At 50.1% G+C, this 5,000-nt stretch overlaps 3 non-coding genes across 3 annotated transcripts in view; all 3 read left to right on the plus strand.

The window, feature by feature from the left end:
- Positions 1-1,634: 1,634 nt before the first annotated feature.
- On the plus strand, positions 1,635-3,537 carry LOC120632470. Its single transcript, XR_005659141.1, has one exon. It is a non-coding gene; the product is annotated as a small subunit ribosomal RNA (ribosomal RNA).
- Positions 3,538-3,887: 350 nt separating this feature from the next.
- Positions 3,888-4,044, plus strand: LOC120632451. The gene has a single exon (XR_005659125.1). It is a non-coding gene; the product is annotated as a 5.8S ribosomal RNA (ribosomal RNA).
- A 667-nt stretch (positions 4,045-4,711) lies between these two features.
- Positions 4,712-5,000, plus strand: part of LOC120632403 — a 3,912-nt gene continuing 3,623 nt past the window's right edge. The window contains exon 1 of the ribosomal RNA XR_005659098.1: positions 4,712-5,000. This exon is cut by the window's right edge and continues 3,623 nt beyond it. This is a non-coding gene — a ribosomal RNA (large subunit ribosomal RNA).

The following is a 5,000-nucleotide window of genomic DNA, read 5'->3' on the forward strand; positions in this document are numbered from 1 at the left end:
ATGACTATTATTACTAAGGGGAAGTTTAATAATGTCATCATTATAAAATTACTAATAACATTCACTCTAGGTAAACAAAGGCAGGGCGGTGCGGTGCGGTGCGGCGCGTTTCGATTCACGAACATGACGGGAGAGATGAGACTCTGGCGGTCGGGTGTGAATTAATACACGAACTGTTTGTCACCGCCGTCCGTATTATATACAATGCACGAACGCACACGCACCTGCCAGCCTTAATAGTGAGAGTGGGCGTGGGCGTGGGCGTGGGCATGGGCGTTGGATTGGTAGAGGGGGTGGGCGTGGGCGCGCAAATGTACCGCCCCTCTGAACCACGCGGCAATCGCCCGCAAGCATCGCGCCCACGCCCACGCCCACGCCCAAGCCCACGCCCGTTCTCGTGCAAGAGGTGTTCCTGGCGGTCCCTTTTTTCCTTTAATTGGATATTAAAAAAAAAAAAACCATTTAAATATGTTTAATTTAATTTGTTCACTAACACATTAGGCCCGTCGCGCCGCGCCACTACTATATGGGGTGGAGGTGCGAAGGTGACGGCGACGGCGACGACGAAATACCAGAGTCTAAAAGGAGTAGTATGATTGCGGCGCCACGCAAAGTGGCGTTGTTCAGACTTCTCTCTCGCGTATCTCTGCGTTAGTATTGTTGTCACGTTTCGCATTTCTCTAAAAAAAGAGGTTGTTCTCTTTTTTATTATATTATATTATGTTTATTTTATTTATTTATTTATTTATTTTTATGGTATTATTTTTTAATATCATATTAATATTGTACCCCGATGAACGGCGTCGACCGACGGAATCGCGTCTGGGCAATTGTTATGGCATTAATGTGTGAGATTTTCAAGAGTGTATATTATTATCGATTGTGATATGATGTGCTCTCTCTCGGGTCGAATGTGTTAACTGTCAGAAATTCCCTCTGCGTTATTTCGTTATTACATTTCAATGTAAAATCAAACGGTCGTTAAAAGTTTATCCAGCAGCAGTTTAATATAAAAACTGTACATTCAGATGTGATATTTTTAATACAGCTCTCATAATACGGGACCGGCGTGGCGCGCTCACAATCGCAGACTGTTGCGTTCGTTTGTGCGGCTTCGCCCCCTGTGTTTTATGCGCGTGGTGTTAAAAATAATATAAAAATGGTGTTATAAAAGAAGTCTCTCAAGTACCGGGCGACGATCAAAGTGTCGTACTCGAATATGTTATAAAATCATAGCTCGCAAGAGCGTCAATGTGTGTTAAGTCTCGTTCAAAGAACCTTCAATGCTTGGGACCATGTCGCACGGCCTCCTAACGGAGGCGGTGCAACGTGAAATGTGTCCTCGTCCTGCGTGGGCGTCTGGGTTTAATAGTTCCGCTCGTCGAATGCTGACGGCGGGGCGAAACTCTCCAGTCTCGCAGCACATCATAGAATAAATTTTGTCGGGCACCGCGTCGCCGCTCTTAATAGAATGGCGCGCGACGTGCTTCGACCTTCCGTCGTGAGATGGGGCTGCAGCGCCGTGAACCGGCGCGGCGGCTCGCTCGCTACGGAAGGGGCTCGCTAACTGCGCGCCTACGTTTCCCCTTAGTTAACAGCTACGGGCGTTACGTGGCGTGAAGTATGTGGATAGCTCCCTGGTTGATCCTGCCAGTAGTTATATGCTTGTCTCAAAGATTAAGCCATGCATGTCTCAGTGCAAGCCGTATTAAGGCGATACCGCGAATGGCTCAATATATCAGTTTTGGTTCCTTAGATCTTACTCAGTTACTTGGATAACTGTGGTAATTCTAGAGCTAATACATGCAATCAGAACTCTGACCAGTGATGGGACGAGCGCTTTTATTAGATCAAAACCAATCGACGGAGGGCCTCGCGTCCGAAGTCGTTAATTTTGATGAATCTGGATAACTTTTGCCGATCGCATGGTCCAGTACCGGCGACGCATCTTTCAAATGTCTGCCTTATCAACTTTCGATGGTAGTTTCTGCGACTACCATGGTTGTCACGGGTAACGGGGAATCAGGGTTCGATTCCGGAGAGGGAGCCTGAGAAACGGCTACCACATCCAAGGAAGGCAGCAGGCGCGCAAATTACCCACTCCCGGCACGGGGAGGTAGTGACGAAAAATAACGATACGGGACTCTTACGAGGCCTCGTAATCGGAATGAGTACACTTTAAATATTTTAACGAGGAACAATTGGAGGGCAAGTCTGGTGCCAGCAGCCGCGGTAATTCCAGCTCCAATAGCGTATACTAAAATTGTTGCGGTTAAAAAGCTCGTAGTTGCATTTGTGCGCCGCGCTGTCGGTGCACCGCATCCGCGGTGATACTGACACGTCTGCGGAGCATATCGTCGGTGAGCCGGCGGTAAAACGCCGGTTCAATATCAAAATCCTATCGCGGTGCTCTTCGTTGAGTGTCGAGATGGGCCGACAATTTTACTTTGAACAAATTAGAGTGCTCAAAGCGGGCTCAAAATGCCGCTTGAATATTTCGTGCATGGAATAATAGAATATGATCTCGGTTCTATTTTGTTGGTTTTCAGAACTCCGAGGTAATGATTAATAGGGATAACTGGGGGCATTCGTATTGCGACGTTAGAGGTGAAATTCTTGGATCGTCGCAAGACGAACATCAGCGAAAGCATTTGCCAAAGGTGTTTTCATCAATCAAGAACGAAAGTTAGAGGTTCGAAGGCGATTAGATACCGCCCTAGTTCTAACCGTAAATATGTCATCTAGCGATCCGCCGACGTTACTACAATGGCTCGGCGGGCAGCTTCCGGGAAACCAAAGATTTTGGACTCCGGGGGGAGTATGGTTGCAAAGCTGAAACTTAAAGGAATTGACGGAAGGGCACCACCAGGAGTGGAGCCTGCGGCTTAATTTGACTCAACACGGGAAATCTCACCAGGCCCGGACACCGGAAGGATTGACAGATTAACAGCTCTTTCTTGATTCGGTGGGTGGTGGTGCATGGCCGTTCTTAGTTGGTGGAGCGATTTGTCTGGTTAATTCCGGTAACGAACGAGACTCTAGCCTGCTAAATAGGCGTCGTCATTTAGGTGTGCGCGGCTTCGGTCGCGCAACTCACTGGCGGCGTATTAAAATTCTTCTTAGAGGGACCGGCGTCTTCGAGGCGCACGAGATTGAGCAATAACAGGTCTGTGATGCCCTTAGATGTCCTGGGCCGCACGCGCGCTACACTGAAGGAATCAGCATGTTCTCCCTGGCCTAGAGGCCCGGGCAACCCGTTGAAACTCCTTCGTGCTGGGGATTGGGGTTTGCAATTATCCCCCATAAACGAGGAATTCCTAGTAAGCGCGAGTCATAAGCTCGCGTTGATTACGTCCCTGCCCTTTGTACACACCGCCCGTCGCTACTACCGATTGAATGATTTAGTGAGGTCTTCGGACCGACACGCGGTGGCTTCACGGCCGTCGGCGTTGCTGGGAAGTTGACCAAACTTGATCATTTAGAGGAAGTAAAAGTCGTAACAAGGTTTCCGTAGGGGAACCTGCGGAAGGATCATTAACGTGTAACGTCTGCACGGGTCGCCGCGGTAAACGCGCATGCGCACCCATGTTTGTACGATTATGTTAAAGACCAAACCAAAACAAAAACAAAAACCCGTCTAGTATAAGTATGACCGTCGCGATCGGTCCGCCGGACTGTCGGTTGCGTTCAGCTGTCGCCACAATGACACTAGCCAATATAATCGACGACACGGCGCGGTCCGTCGGTTGTCTTTACTCGGACACCCCAATATTGTTATCTTTATATCCGTTAAGATGAGAGTCGTTATGTTACGATCGCATTGGATATTATAGATGACAAAAAACGTTGTATAATAAATATACCATGAAACAGAAATGTTAAACTATTACCCTGGACGGTGGATCACTTGGCTCGCGGGTCGATGAAGAACGCAGTTAACTGCGCGTCATAGTGTGAACTGCAGGACACATTTGAACATCGACATTTCGAACGCACATTGCGGTCCGTGGAGAAACATACAGGACCACTCCTGTCTGAGGGCCGGCTGCATAAAAACAAATACCACACTGTTCGTGGGCGCGACTCAACAACCTTTCATTAGGGCGAGACGCGCGCACGGACACATGGCGGCTCCGTGAGGCTTAGCGCCAATCGGTCCGTTTAAATATATAAAATGAAATAATGTGTGCGTGTCGTTCGAGGCGCGCCAAGCTCTCGCCGGCTCGGCGCCGTTGCCGCTAGCCCGTAGCAGCAGCCGTGGGTGCAGTAGCAGCGTCGCTACGCGCGCGCACGATCGCTTCGATCGATCGACCCTTCCGTTAACGGTTAATCGATCTAGTGTCGAACGCGATACGTGCGCTATGCGTGGCGTACGCCTGCGACGCACGCACGGTGCGGGCATGCGAAACGTGCGCTAAGACGCCTACGAGAGAGACGCGTCGCGTTAACGACACGCTCCGCGCATTATTTCGACAATGAGTTTTCGGTGTGAAGACCAACCAATTCATTTGATAACCGCACCCATAAGCGCGCTTTGTTGTTTGTAGCGTGTAGTAGTCTAATCGAATCGGTAATCTAATCTGAAAACTCCGTAGGCGGACTCGACGTCCGGACTCGCGAGGCGGCGCCGTGCGCGCTCGCGCCGAAGCGGCGCGAGAGCGAGCGGCGCCGTCTAGCTGACGGATATCGCGTCTGCCTCCACTTTTATCGTTGGCCTCAGATCAGGGAGGATCACCCGCCGAATTTAAGCATATTAGTAAGCGGAGGAAAAGAAACTAACCAGGATTTCCTTAGTAGCGGCGAGCGAACAGGAATGAGCCCAGCACTGAATCGCGCGGTTTTAACGATCGCGGGAGATGTGGTGTTCGGGAGGTTCCGCTATCTCGTCGTCGCCGCTCCTGTCCAAGTTCGTCTTGAACGGGGCCGTTTTCCCGTAGAGGGTGCCAGGCCCGTAGCGACGGAGCGAGGCGGCGAGAGGGACACTCCTCAGAGTCGGGTTG

Source organism: Pararge aegeria, chromosome 19 (genome assembly GCF_905163445.1).
Source record: "Pararge aegeria chromosome 19, ilParAegt1.1, whole genome shotgun sequence".
Lineage (NCBI taxonomy): Eukaryota > Metazoa > Arthropoda > Insecta > Lepidoptera > Nymphalidae > Pararge > Pararge aegeria.